Genomic DNA, 16,010 nt, shown 5'->3' on the forward strand with positions numbered 1-16,010 from the left:
TTAGTCCCTGTCTTGAGGACACAGTTCAGGGAGTTGGGGTCCCCAAAACAAATTCCCTGACTAAGAGGCCGCTCCCCTCTGAGCACATTTCCAAAATCGACGTCTTTCCAGGCAGCCAGCACTGGGCTCCGGACTCAGAGTCCGGAGCCGGGTTTTGCATGTGGCCACCAGCTGGCTCTCCGCTCCGCACCACCCTCCTGCATCCCCAGCCCTGCTCGCTGGCTCCGGGGCTGCGGGCAGCGTCGGCTGGTTGCCGGGCTTTCCCCGCGGGAGAGGGGGAGGAGGCGCCCACCCGCTCGCAACTGCCCAGTTCCCTGAGCCGGGGTGGGCTCTGCCGGGAGGGGGAGGGATGGCAGCGCAGCCCCCCCAGTGCGGCGGGGGACTGAGGACAGGGCCGTAGCAACAAAGAACGTGGCCCCCTCCGAACATATGTCCGGGGCCCCTTACAATGCAGAAATTGGAATGCGGTATTTATTTTATACAATATACAGGGTTCATATTATGTATACATAGGCCTACAGTGTACATGTATTCCGTATTTACGCAAAGCGCTTCTTTCGAGCCTTGTTCTCCGCAAATTGGTTAATCAATGCGTCATAGTCCAGAGATCTGGCAATCTTGTTTTCGATTGAGATAACTGCAAGTGCAGAAAGCCTATCATCTGTCATGGTTGAGCGCAGGATATTCTTGATCAGTTTCATTCTGCTGAAGCTCCTTTCAGCACCGGCGACAGTAACTGGTGTGGTCAGAAGAATTCTGATGCAAATGCAAAGATTCGGCTATATCTCCTGAAGGCTGTTCTTGTATATGTACGTTAAAAAATTGTTTGCCGTGACAAGTCCTCTCTCTTTCTCGATGACATAAATAAAACGATTCAATTCCATTATGAGTTCGTTGGCATCAACGTCTCCCATTTTTCTTTCAAAATTTTTGCTGTGATTCTCAAGTTCATTTTCTCTGTGACACTGCTTCAGGCTGTTAGCGTTGTACAGAAATCCAAACAACTTATACCACTCCACGAGTTGGTCAAATCGTGACGAAACAGAAGATATGGCCTGATCAGTGAGAACAAGAAAGAACTGCGATTTGAATTTTTCTTCGGCAGAAAGACGACTCGAATCATCAGCACATTCGTAATCAAACATGCTCTTCTTACGTCGCACCCTGGTTTCTGGAAACACCTGCTCAATACCCATATGCTCTGCTATTTCACGTGCATTTGTGACCACAGAGTTATATCCTGTATTTCGATAGTTTTCTAAAAACTTCATTGTAGCACCGACTTCTGCCTGCAGTACGTCAATTGACACATCTGGTGACTGAATTAATTTGCTGGTTTTATTGACGTGAAATAGTATATCGTACCATGTGTACACAGTCAGAACAAAAGGCCACGTAGTAACATGGTCTAAAAGCGCACCGGCTTCTGTTGCTGTATTGCCATCTTTCTTTTCGAGCGCATATTCTCGCAAAGATGACAAAGCATTGCACAATTCTTCAAGGTGATAACGCAATGGCTTCACAGCATCAATTCTCGACTCCCAACGAATATCCGATAACCCTTTAACAGATATTGGCATATGTTCTTGAAGTATATCCCAACGTGAAGGTGAAGAAGAAAAGATAACGTATATTCTGTTAATCAGACCGAAAAAGTCAACGGCATATTTCAATGACTTTGCCATGTCTGAGTTCACAAGATTCCAAGTGTGAGCTCCACATGGTACATACAAGGCACGGTCATTTATTTCTAGCATGCGGCCTTGAACTCCTTTATTCTTTCCTCTCGTATTTGCACCGTTATCATAAGCTTGGCCTCTCATGTCAGCAATGTCTATTCCTAAGTTGTTTGCCATTTCAAGAAACGCTTCCAATAAGCCCTCGCCAGTTGTATCATGAACATTAAGAAAACCAACAAACGCTTCACAAATATTGACACCATCTTCACCGTTGCATTCAACAAAGCGTAACACCACAGACATCTGTTCTTCATGTGACACGTCGGGAGTACAGTCCAAAATAACTGAATAATATTTTGCTTTTTTAAGCTGCGCTATGTTGGCCTCTTGAATGTTACTGGCAACAAGTTGAATCAGCTCGTTTTGGATCTGTGGACTGAGGTACTGAACATGTGTCTCTGCCTTCTTAATCCTCTGTAAAAGTTCGCTGAGGACAGTATCATACTTTGCAAGCAATTCAAACAGTCCCAAAAAGTTGCCATTCGAAGGATTGCCGAGCTTTTCATTACTTCCTCGAAATGCCAAGTTTCTTTCGGACAAGAAAATAACAACATCAACCATGCGTTTGACAACATTTCTCCAGAAATCTCTTTCTTTCAGAAAAGCCTGCAATTCGAGTTGGTCAATAGATGTACGGTTTACTATGCCTGACCGAAGGTCAAACCATTTCACCATACAGTCTTGATGACCTTTGCCTGTTTCATGCTGCTGAAGTCTTTTTGACAGTGCTTTCCAAGCAGATGTTCCACGATGTAGCGGTATGTCGCCAGTGCCAAATAATTTACAACAAAAACAAAAAATGGCATCTTTCTGAACTGAGTACATTAACGATGAACGTCTTATTTTCTCGCCATTTGCCATGGTTCGATAGACATGCGTACTTGTGAACCTCCGTCTTTCCTCGTTAAATGGAAATTCGTAACTTTCATTCTGCTGCGGTGGGCCACGTGCAACAATGTCACACACTTGCCTGTCTGATATTATAGATGGCCAATCTCCTGGATCATCAGTCAGTGGTTCAGATTCAGATACTTCTTTCCCGGCAGCAGCTGGAATATCTGTCACAGTTTGTTTGGTAGAACAACTGGCTTCACCTTCGACCTCACTTGAAGCACTTCTGGATACGATTCGTTGCTGCTAGCGCTGTCCGTTTCATGTGCCTGTACCTGTACGTTGGATTGCAGCGCAAAAGACGTTGACAACTTTGGAATTTTCTCAAGTTCCTTCTCGGCATCTTTTGCTGCCTTTCGTTTACTAGCTCCACTCTTATACGTTCTCTTAGACATCACAAAGCACGCTTCTGCATTGGAAACGATAAAAAACTAAACAACTAAATTAATAACATTTATCCGCCGACCACCATTATGAACGCAAATACACATTCTTTGAATGGGTCCAACTAAAATTTGAAACTGACCAACAGACAACTGATGTACCAATAGCATTATGATGTATCATAATGACTTCACGGTTTTGTCAGTAAAACCAACATGGATTGTGCAATAGCGTCAATAAATGTCACTTACCTAGTTATACCTTACATTTTTTGGCTACTTTTAGGGGCCCCCTTCCTTGCGGGGCCCCTGCCGGTCGGAGGGTACGGAGGGCACTCGCTACACCTCAGTCTGAGGAGCAGCAGCCCCGTTGGTCCCAGGCAGCCCTGTGTAGAGCAAGGTGGCCATGCGGCAGGGAAGGGGGCTCTGAAGCCCAGCTGGTGCCGGTGGAGAAGGAAGGGAAAGGGGAGGGGGGGTTGCTTTTTTCTCGTGGCCTCTCTTCAGCGGAGGGGACGGAGGGAGCAGCAGGGCCAGGAGGCAAAGGAGCAACTTTGAGTTATTGCCCCCCCACCCCGTACTTAATCCCCCTTCAGTGTTGCGCCCGGGGCTGTGAAACGGTGCTTAGTGCAGCTTGTGAAGGAAGGGGGGGCGGGTAAAGGTGCTTTAAGGTGCCAGTTGAGTCTCCTCATCTCACTGCTGAATAGCTGCAGACCCAGTGCTCAGAATTCAGCAATGTTCTCAGAGACTGTGCAGTGCTCTATAGGAGTTTTTAATTGCCTACCAAATCCTTCAGCAATACCACCTTTTCACTCAGCTATCTCCTGAATAGTGGTGACAGGGTGGTGAGGGGAGTGTAGCAGATGCCAATTTGAGGTGAATAGTCTCTTGGCCAGATTCTACTGCATTTATGGTGCTTTGTGGCTGGTGGATAACCAGGAATCTGGTTAATAATTGTTCTCTAAATTCAGCTTTCTTCTTTCTCTCTCTCTGAATTATCACAAAATAGTAGTGTGCAAGCTGACTGGATAATGGTAATAGCATAATCTCTTGTTATAGCACTGTAAACCCTACTACCTGATTAGTAATTGGATATGTCGGGTGGCACCTTTTTTTATGTGTTTGCTCCCCCTGTTAGAACCTGGCTACACCACTGGGGAGGGGAGCTTCCTAGACCTTAGTAGCTGGGGCATGGGTGAATTTTGTGACACCTGCCCCACCCCCCCAGGCACCACCCTGCAGTCCCCACTCCTGCACCACGCTGGACAAGGGGCAGTCCCATCCCCAGTGAGGCTATGGTGAGGGGCAGCAGCAGAGGAGGCCACACGTGATGGCAATCCCCGCTCCCCCCCCCCGGTGCCCACCATAGGGGAGGCGAGTGGGCTTTCTGGACCTGAGAGGGGCCCTAGGAACATGTGCAGTGACCGGGGGGGGGGAGAGGAGGGGTCCCTCCCCTGGAACTTGCTGCTGCCAGTGAGGGGGTGGGGGGAGTCCTCTCTGGCCCTAGCCCTGGGGCAGCCTGTCTGTACCCCAAGTTCCTTATCCCCAGCCTTGCTCCACCCCAGAGCCTGTGCCCCCAGCACCCCAACCCTGAGCCCCAGCCCTGAGCACCCTCCTGCACTGTGAACCCCTCATCCCCAGCCCCACCTCAGAGTCCTCACCTGAGGGGAAAAACATGCAACTTAAATTTGGTGGCCAGTTTAGAGTATCATAGAATATCAGCGTTGGAAGGGGCTGACGTGTTATAGATTCATTTTATCCCAGCAACAAATTCTTGATTTGTAGGACCACTAATAATCAACAATGGATTTTTCTGATAGTGACATTGTGCAATAAAGAGAAACTTAAATGCTTACAGCTTCCAGTCCATGTTTACACTATTTAATAAAATATATATATTAGCTTACAGGGCGGGAGTGGGGGGGAAGCACCACCAAAAATTATACAAACCTGCCGCCTATACAGGGACTACCCCAGGAGCCTTTCCCTTCCTCCCTTATTTCCCCAGGTGTCGCCTGAGTTAGTCACATGTCCTCCTTGACTCTTACTCACCTGGGGAGGAAAGCTAAACTTGTCTCACATTAACCTTAATTTTTGCAGCCATGGGTCTGAGCCTACAAGTGGGTAACAGCATTTCCATATAGAACAATCTGCAAGGATGGGCCTAATAGTAAGAACAGTGTCAAAGCAATGATGTTGTGCAAGGCCACTGAACAGACAGAGAATGCAGCACTGCAATGATCAGCTTCAGTCATCTTCCTAGAACAGGTTGGGCAAACTTTGTGGCCTGAGGGCCACATCGGGTTTCATAAACTGTATGCAGGGCCAGTTAGGGGAGAGGGTCGTGGCCCGTCCCCCCCAGGACTCCTGCCCCATCCAACCCCCGTTCCCTGACAGCCCCTCTGGGACCCATGCCCCATCCACACACCCCTGCTCCCTGTCCCCTGATCGCCCTCAGATCCCCACCACCCCACCCAACCCTGCATTGTGCCCGTGGCGGAGCAAGCAAACTGAGGCTGCGGAGAGAAGCTGGGGGCTAGCCTCCCAGGCCAGGAGCTCGCGGGCTGGTCAGGACAGTCCCACAGGCTGACCAGATGTGGCCTGCGGGCCATAGTTGCCCATCTCTGTCTTAGATCAAAAGGTTTAACCTTGTCTAAAGAGAAAAATACTTGAATACTTAATACAGTTACACAATTGTTAGACAAGCTTTTTAATTCAAAGATCTATTTTGAGCCCCACATTGGAAGCCAGGTAAATATGGGATAATTACTGTTTGAAATGCATAAACATTACAGAGCTTTGGTTATTGCTTGAAAACAAGTTCAATATGAAATGTATCTTATAAACAATTGATTAATAATTTGGAACTTCCCTGAAAGTTTTATTACTGGGGGCAGGAATAATTAACTATCAAACCCAGTGTCTTCATTTTAATTTCAAGACTCAATCTCCATATTATTCTAAATAAGGAGGATTTTTGGTCACATATTTGCTGATGTACTATGAAACAAGCGATTCTGTCTTTATAGAGTATCTCTCTGCTTTGCCCTAGGGAAAAGGCTAATGAAAAAGAAAAGCAAACAGGGTGAGGCAGTGAAGTAGCTTCCTACTCTGTAAAGCCTCCATCACACACACCACAGGCTAGTAAAGGGCTGTTAGAAAGAGTTCTCTGTTTCCCAGTTTGTAATCCGGCGATGATACCACACTCCTGCCTTTGAACCTGTGAAGGAAGAGCCCTGCAGAGGGGCTCACCCGGCCATGCTGATGGTGTCACCCTTGACCCCAATTCCCCTGCACACCTTTGATGGCTGCTTGTTTTGGTGCCCTTAGGAGCCTCAACTGCTAATGATCAGCGCCCGTGTTGGTGTCACTAGGCATAAATCTAGGTAACTCGGGAGGATGGCTTTGGGCCTATGTGACCCAAAGTACCTTTATGTAAAGTGCTTTTGTTAGCCTTACTAAACTTTTGTAACCTCTTGTGTTATGTGCTGATTACTGGCAGCTGCAAGGCTGCTTGGCACTAGATGTAGCCAATACTAAATAAGATAGGCGGAAAGCAGATGCTGTAATTAAAGTTATATGTATGAGAACGTAGCCCCCACGGTGGGAAAGTACAGATAACTGTTCACAGAAGAGGTACTAACGAGCTAAAGTGGTTTTTGCCAAGTATGATTTAACCTGCTTAGTGTAATTGTTACTTGCATGATGTATTTGATATAGAAAATAGACGGGAGGGGGAAGAAGGGGGGGTAAGGGGGAGGAGTGTGGGGGGTGATGGGAATGCTTAGCTGAAGTTATGTATAAAGAGAGGAAAACCGCTTGTATCGGTGTGCAGGATTTGAGATTGCTATGTCTCCCTTGCACCTTATTTGGGCTCAAATAAACTTGGTTTGCTTCTCCACCCTGGTGTGTTAATTAGTGCGGCGCACACCGGGCAACGAACCCCCACTGTTGCTGTCCTCGGCCCTCTGTGCCAGCAACACCCGGACACTTGTTTGTGCTGCAGACTTTGTGGTGATTCTCAAGGGCTCTGGGCTCAGATGGCAGTAGTGTGGCCTTTACATGACTGGGCCAAGACGTGGGTCTCACACTTTTGTACTGGTGACCCCTTTCACATCACAAGCCTCTGAGTGCGACCCCCACTATAAATTAAACACTTTTTAATACATTTAACACTATTATAAATGCTGGCGGCAACGCAGAGTTTGGGGTGGAGGCTTGCAGCTTCCAACCCCCCACATAACAACCTCCTGAGGGGTCCCAACCCCCCAGTCTGAGAACCCCTGCTGCACTAGAGAGTCTGGCCCGGCTGGTGCAAGGCCTGGAGCACTCGAGCAGGGCCCCACGCAGGCGCTGGGTATTCCCAGCCCAGGGCCTCGCCCAGCCCCCGGGGAACAGGCAGTACAGCCAGAGGAGCCCACGGGGGCTCCCTGGTGCGGCCGGGCCGCAGCTGCGGGGTCTAGGGCGCCACCGATCCCCCAAGAGCCGCAAACGGAGCTCGCGAGGGGGAATAAAGATTATGTTGACCCGGTGCGCTCAATATTAGAGTCCAACCTTGAACAGTGACCGGAAGTCATGTTGCCCCGGTGCTCTCTCTCTTAGAGTCCAACTGGGAAGAGTGACCGGAAGTGACAGCACTCAGTAACCCCTCTAATGGATTCCTAACGGGAACAGTGGGCGGAGGCTGCCCCGTTTCCATAACTGGGGGATGGGGCGCTAGCGGAGAAGGGGCGGGGGGCTGGAGACATGGAGGAGGGGCGGGGTGCGGTCCCTGCTGCAGTGCAGCAAGCTAGAGCCTGCCCCCCCGCGCGCACTTGGACGGTGCAGAGCAGCACATGGGGCAGGGAGACAACATCTCCCGGGGGGGCTTCCCAGCAAGGGCGGCCCCTCCCCAGCGTCACAGCACATTTCGCTTTCGGCCTCGCACCACCGGCCCCTCGCTCTAAAAAATGGGAAGGCGGGGCCGGGTCTGGCAGCAGCTAATGGGAGATGGAGTCAGGGGAGAAACTACATTTCCCGTGGTGCCATGGGGCCTGCAGTGGCTGATGGGAAATGGAGGCAGGGGAGACACTACATCTCCCATAATGCATTGCCTCACGCTCCTCTCCCTGCCCACCCCACTGCTTCTTGCAGTGGCAGCCTCAGGCAGTCACTGAGCTGTGGCCCTGGGATTTCCCCACCCGACCCCAGGCTCTGTAGGGTTTGCAGGTGGGGTGCCCTGGGAGGTTGGGGTCAGGGGAAGATGGGGGGGCTGCAGCAACCCTGGCCACTCACATGTTCCCAGAATGCTGAGAGAGGGCGGGGAGGTAATATCTAGTATTGGAATAACTTCTTTTGGGGAGAAGAATAAGCTTTTGAGCCAGGCAGGGTTCTTCAGGGCTGGGAAAGGTGCTCAGAGCATCACACCTAAATATAAGGTGGAGTCCTCTGCCAGAACACCAGCCATTCCAGTGCTTCTCGGTACGGCATGGACCCATCCACACCCGTATTACCAGCCCTAGTGCCTAACCCAGAGGTAGTGCCTCTGAGTGCAAGTCCTCCAGTGGTTACTGCTCCCATGGGGGTGGTACACACAGGACACTGCCTTGCCTAGCCACCAGGGGGCACTGCCACAGTGGTGGGGGTTTACATAGGCCACTGCCCTAAAATGACCACTGGGGTCACATCCCAACCACATGGAGCTACACAAAGGGCACTATCTCACCTGGCCAGCAAGAGTCACTGTCCCAAAGGGAGAGAGATTCACCATGTACTGCCAAACCTGGTCACCAGGGTGCACTGCACCATGGCACACCCCCGCTGAGTGTGGTGGAGCGTGTCCATGTGTTATGCTGCACTTTAAAAAACAAGCCCAATGCCGCTGGTTGTCACAGATTAATTTTAGGTTTCAGAGTAGCAGAACGCTACTAGCTGTCACTTTCAGCCCCCAACTAAAACCTCTCCAGTGCATCATCAAGGATCGACAACCTATCCTGAAAGATGATCCATCACTCTCACAGATCTTGGGAGACAGGCCAGTCCTTGCTTACACACAGCCCCCCAACCTGAAGCAAATACTCATCAGCAACCACAGATCACACAACAAAAAACACTAACCCAGGAACCTATCCTTGCAACAAAGCACATTGCCAACTTTGTCCACATAGCTATACAGAAGACATCATCATAGTGTGGCTGATGTGATTGGGTCCTATCAGAGGCTCGTTCACCTGCACATCTACCAATGTGATATATGCCATCATGTGCCAGCAATGCCCCTAGGCCATGTACATTGGCCAAACTGGACAGTCTCTATGTAGAAGAATAAATGGACACAAATCAGACATGAAGAATTATAACATTCAAAAACCAGTCGGAGAACACTTCAATCTCCCTGGTCACTCGATTACAGACCTAAAAGTCGCAATATTACAACAACAAAAATCTTCAAAAACAGACTCCACTGAGAGACTGCTGAATTAGAATTAATTTGCAAAATGGACACCATTAAATTAGGCTCAAATAAGGACTGGGAGTGGATGGGTCATTACACAAAGTAAAACTATTTCCCTGTGTTTATTCACACACACACGCACACGCACGCACTTCTTGTCAACTGCTGCAAATGGACCATTTTGATTACCACTACAAAAAGTTTCTCTCTCCTGCTGGTAATAGTTCACCTTAACTGATCACTGTCGTTACAGTGTGTATGGTAACACCCATTGTTTCATGTTCTCTGTGTGTATATATATTTTCCTACTGTATTTTCCACTGAATGCATCCAATGAAGTGGGCTGTGGCCCATGAAAGCTTATGCTCAAATAAATTTGTTAGTCTCTAAGGTGTCACAAGTACTGTTGTTCTTTTTGCAGATTAATTTTATTTACATTTGTGATTGTTGTCAGATGCTACCGGTGTGGTGCTCTGCTCTGTTCAATGTTGATATCACTCGGCTGCACACGTGTGTTCCCTCTGCATGCTGTCCCAGTTCTTTGAAGATAGCTGACACAGCAGACCCGAAGAGAACCCCCAATGACCACAGAGTCTAGTAAGGTACGAAGGCACGTCAGCCAGGTTTATTGCCGTATGGACACGATAGTTCCCCCTAGATCGTTACTCTACAGGGCATACTACGAGAAAGTGCCTCCTGGCAATGGACTCGGCTCAATTAGTGGCAGGACTTTCCACTGCCCCCTCGGCCGGACAAAGACACCGCCCCAGGGATACATTCTTATACACAGGTACAAACAAGTTACACATCACTCCTGATGTATTGAGGTGCAGCCCTTCTATGTAGCAAGGTACAACCCCTCTACATAGTAAGGTGCCGCCTCTCACCTTGTATATGTTGGTTCGAACAAAACAACTCTATCCATCATATTACCCTTTTGGCCCTGTCATTGGGATGGGTCAGCCTGTTCCTTGTTATTTGTGTTGTTGGTGTCCCTAGGCCTAAGTGAACCAAAGTTGTGACTCTAGGCCTAAGTGAACCAGAGTTCTTCCATGCTGTGAACTTTAACCAGCCTAAAATGCTAATAAACAGCAAGCAAAATTTGTAACTGTCAGCTTTCTTAGCTTGCAGCTGCAGTTCAGCTCGAAACAGCAAAAAGCGGCAGTAAGACGGGGGAAAATGGGGAGGAAAGTCTGCATGCGTCTGTGCTGTGAAGGTCATAGATAAACATGCGAATGAGAACAGTTCTAACAAGCTACAATATAGTGTTTAGTGTAACTATTGCAAGGGGGAGAGAGAAAGGGAAAGAAACAAAAGGGGTATAAATACTGGGACCCCGCCTGCGTGCGGGTGTGCAGGATTTGAGATTGCTATTTCTCCCTTGCACCTTATTTGGGCTCAAATAAACTTGGTTTGCTTCTCCACCCTGGTGTGTTAATTAGTGCGATGCACACCGGGCAACTGTTGCCCCCCCTCGGGCCCTCTGGGCTGGCAACAGTGTGGAATGTACAAGTATGTGAATGTTCTGATATATAGTGTTCAGTACCTTTTAGGTACGTATCTTCTTGCAGCATCAGCCCTTTCCTTGCCAGCTTCTGTGAGCAGGGCCTGCCTCTGGCTCACAGCTTAACTTTGCTTTATGTTAGCAGAGTCTTGACCATTACTTTAGCTTAGGCCTCAGGCCTCATACCAGGCCTCTGATACCAAGGTTTATATCTTAGGGCCTCCTCTTACTACAGTGATGAAGAAGTTACAATCTCCACCTTGCCATGCACCTGCCCTAAGCTGGCACAGTGTCCCTGAGGAGAGCAGCTGCCCCAGAACATAGAGACCCAAAGGGGAAGGAGCTTTAATGGGCAGCAATGAGAAGCTGCTTAGAGACCCTGGTGAGGGGCACAAGGAGCATTCATACAAAACTTTATGCAAACTCCCCACTTCATCACACATGAGTTGTAACCAGAGTTCATGGAGGACAAGTGGGGGAAGAAAGAACACACAGAAAAATCGGCATTTCACCAAACACAGGTGAAAAGAAACAACACGACGTCTCCTTCCCCCACCCCATTTCCTGCCTCCTTGTTCTCAGCAAGAAAGAACTGGAACTAGGGCTCATGCTCAGCAGGGCTGGTGTAACCACTAGGCAAACTAAGCAGCCACATAGGGCGCCAAGATTTGGGGGCACCAAAAAGCAGTGCCCCCCCAAGAAGTTTTACACTACAGTGGAGTCACATCTTACATGGGGGTTAGGTTCTAAAGTCAGCGCAAAAGAGGAAAATCACGTATAGTGAAAATTTCCATAAATTACAGTACACACAGTATACACTAGAACAGGGGTCCTCAACCTACGGCACATGTGCCAAAGGTGGCATGTGAGCCAATTTTATTTTTTTTACATTTCACTCAGCCCGCTGCCGGCTGGCAGGCAGGCGCTGGTGGCCGGAACCCCAGACCAGTAGCAGGCTGAGCCTGCTGCCGGTCTGGGGTTCCGTCTGCCAGCTCCTGCCAGCCGGAGTCCCGGCTGCCAGCCCCGCTCAGCCTGCTCAACCCACTGCCAGCTGGGGTCCCAGCCACCAGCCCCGCTCAGCCCTCTGCCAGCCGCAGTCCCAGGTGGTGGCTCTGCTCAGCCCTCTGCTGCCATGGGTGAATGGTCTGGGGTTCCGTTTACCCAGGGTTCCATCCGCCGGCCTGGGGTTCTGTTCACCAGAACAGACCCAAAGCCTGCCATTAAAAAAAAAAAAATTATCGGCTCGTGTGCCACCTTTGGCACGATTTTCCTCTTACGCGCTGACCTTAGAACCTAACCCCCGCGTAACATGTGACTCCACTGGATTCATTTTTGAAAGTTTATAATAAGCGATGCTCCGGGGGGAGGGGGGGCACAAACTGGAAGTTTCGCAAAATATCCTTGCACTGGGCCTGACGCTCAGGAAAATGGCTCACATCCCTGAAGGCAGCGCCAAAGCAAGCAGCAGTATGGAAGTATCTGCCTAACATTTTAACTTTTCATTGGAAGGTCTGGTTACCGGGGGAGGGGGGGGACACGACACACGCTAAGGCATATTTTGGGGTGGCTATAACTCATGTGCATTTCCCCAGGGACAGCAGTGACACCTGGTGGCCAGTTATGGTAATGCACAGAATGTTTCCCTTGGAGCAGCAGTGACATTTGCACTGGCATGGGTGGGTATGGCGGAGAAGCTAGCCAAATTTTGGGGTATTTATAAGCCGCCGCATGACCTCCCCCACTGCCATCCCTGATCTTCCTGAGAGTAACAGCCTTCTGCTCTCATCTGACATTCCCTGGCATCTGTCTCAAAGACAGGCTGTCCTACCTCTCAGTCTCAGGCCAGAGCTGAAACTATTCTCCATCTGTTCTCCCTTGCAGAAAATAAAACCCATAAAGATCAAATTTGTGGAAGAAACTTTAATGATATATGTCTCTGGTGCTTGCTATTCCAAACAGACATTTCCTACTCTCCCCAAAGCAGGCATGGCTACTCCACCACACAAAATCATCCCCCTGCACAGCATTCTATTCTCCTTGTCCCTCGCCTTTACCCCACAGGGGTTTGCCCTACTGTAGATGGGCTCAGCCGAGGCTCATCCCCCGCGGGGCTGTGGGGTATCCCACCATCTCGCAATAGTTCGCTATGGGCCCAGGCTCTGAGTCAGAGCGGGGCAGCAACCAAACAGTCTGGAGCTCAGGCCCTGAGGCAGGGGCTGTACCAAGACTTCAATAGAAGCCCAGGCCCTGGGTCAGGGCGGGGCAGCAACCAAACAACCGGGAGCTCAGGCTTCTGAGCATCTGGTGCGAGGGGGAGATGCCACCCGTGAGTGGGGTGGCAGGGGGGATGCAGGCCCACTCGCTCCACTGCGTCCCAGCCCGGGGCCCTAGCAGCGGCAGGAGACTCGCTGGTGTGTCAGTGGGGATCCTGGCCACAACACACTGACATGGGTTCTGGCTGAGCTGCAGCCAGACCAGGGTCGACTTCCCCCGGGCTACTTCCGGACTCCCCCTCATAGGGTACCTGGGTTAGGGCGGTGTCCTCGGAAGTTTCCAGCACCATCGGTTCCTCCGGGTAGCGAGCAAGGGGTAGGCTCAGCGGCTCCTCAGGGTAGCTGGCCGGGGGTAGGCTGGGCTGGCCCAGCCAGTGCTCACGTCAGGCACAGCCTGCCAGCGTGTCGCAACCCAGAGCTAGGCCACCTGCCTCTGGCCTCTCTGGGGGCCGGCTTTCAAGTGAGCTCTGCAGCTGGGCTTTTCTACTTCCTGTCCTGCTCCCTGTCCTCTGCCCTAATCCCCAAGGCGAAGGGAGGTCTACGACCCATACTCGACCTCCGAGAGCTCAACAGGTACCTGCTCAAGCTCAAGTTTCGCATGGTGACCCTGGGGACTATCATCCCCTCCCTGCATCCGGGAGACTGGTTTGCCGCCCTCGACATGAAGGACGCATATTTTTATGTCGCGATTTACCCTCCTCATCGACGCTACCTGCGTTTCGTTGTCAACAGCACGCACTACCAGTTCGCAGTGCTACCCTTCGGCCTCTCCACAGCGCCGAGGGTCTTCACCAAGTGTATGGCAGTGGTTACCGCGGCCCTCCGCCGTCGTCGGATACACGTCTACCCGTATCTCAACGATTGGCTGGTCCGTGGACCACCCCGCCAACTGGTAGCGAGTCACATGACCACGATCCTAGCCCTGTTTCAGTGCCTAGGACTTATGATAAATGCCGAGAAGTCAACGTTGACTCCATCGCATAGGGTGGAGTTCATCGGAGCAGTCCTGGATTCCAATTTGGCCAGGGCCTGCCTGCCCCAACCTCGGCATCAGTCTCTGGTCTCCCTAGTTCGGGGCCTACAATCCTTTCCAACGACAACGGTGCGTTCCTGCCTCCGCCTCCTGGGCCACATGGCTTCGTGCACGTTCGTCACTCCGTACGCGAGGTTGCACCTTCGCCCGTTTCAAACTTGGCTTGCGTCAGTGTACCGGCCCCACCGCGACTCCATGGATATGGTAGTCACGCCCATGAATCCGATCCTCGCTTCGCTCACCTGGTGGCTGGACCCAGAAGTGGTGTGTGCCGGAGTCCCATTCCGCCCTCCTCAACCATCCGTCACCCTGACCACGGATGCTTCAGAGGTAGGGTGGGGGGCACACCTAGCCGACCTGCACACCCAAGGTCTCTGGTCGCCCCGAGAGCTCTCCTTACATATCAATGTCAGGGAGCTGCGGGCGATTCGCCTCGCGTGTCAAGCCTTCCGCTCCCGTCTCCAAGGGCGTTGTGTCGCAGTGTTGACGGACAACACAACGGCGATGTTTTATGTCAACAAGCAGGGTGGGGCCCGATCCTCCCTACTTTGCACGGAAGCGATGCTCCTGTGGGACTTCTGCATAACCCACTCGATTCACCTGGTAGCGTCCTATCTTCCAGGAGTGCAGAACACGCTGGCCGACCGTCTCAGCAGGTCGTTCCTTTCACACGAGTGGTCGCTGCGTCCAGATGTGGTGTACACACTTTTCCACAGGTGGGGGTTTCCCCAAATAGACCTGTTTGCCTCCAGAGAGAACAGGAAGTGCCACCAGTTCTGTTCTTACCAGGGTCACGCCCCGGGCTCCCTGTCGGATGCATTCCTCTGCTCCTGGACGGGTCACCTCCTATATGCCTTCCCTCCGTTCCCGCTCGTACATCGGGTGCTTCTCAAGCTTCGGAGGGACAGGGCCCACCTCATACTCGTCGCTCCGGCCTGGCCGAGGCAGCACTGGTACACTCTGCTGCTCGAGCTCTCCGTTCGGGATCCCATTCCCCTCCCATTGTGGCCGGATCTGATAACGCAGGACTTCGGCAGGCTCCGCCACCCGGACCTGCAGTCCCTCCATCTTACAGCCTGGAGCCTGAGTGGTTGACCCACACGGAGCGTGCCTGTTCGGTGGCGGTCCAGCGAGTCCTGCTAGAGAGCAGGAAGCCCTCCACTCGCTTGACTTACCTCGCGAAATGGAAGCGATTCGCAATCTGGTGCGATCAGAGAGACCTGAATCCGTTTGTTGTCCCTATATCAACGATCCTGGACTACCTCTGGTCACTTAAGGAGCAAGGTCTCGTGGTCTCATCGTTGAAAGTGCACCTAGCGGCCATATCCGCCTTTCGCCCGCCAGTCGGTCACCGGTCCATCTTCTCCGATCCGACGGTTTCCCGCTTCCTCAAAGGCCTAGATCGCTTGTTCCCGCCAGTGCGGCGTCCTACTCCGTCCTGGGATCTGAATCTGGTTTTGACCAGGCTCATGAGAGCCCCCTTTGAGCCCTTGGCCACGTGTTCCCTGCTCCATCTGTCGTGGAAAACAGCTTTCCTCGTCGCCATAACCTCAGCGAGGCGAGTTGCTGAGCTTCATGCCCTGACGGCTAGTCCACCGTACACCATCTTTCATGCAGACAAGGTTCAGCTTCGGCCACACCCGGCCTTCCTCCCTAAGGTGGTGTCGGCCTTCCATTTAAACCAGGATATTTTTCTTCCTGTTTTTTTCCCGAAGCCTCACGCCTCGAGTCGGGAACAATAGCTTCACACCCTGGAC

The sequence above is a fragment of the Mauremys mutica genome, chromosome 3 (genome assembly GCF_020497125.1).
Source record: "Mauremys mutica isolate MM-2020 ecotype Southern chromosome 3, ASM2049712v1, whole genome shotgun sequence".
Taxonomy (NCBI): Eukaryota; Metazoa; Chordata; order Testudines; family Geoemydidae; genus Mauremys; species Mauremys mutica.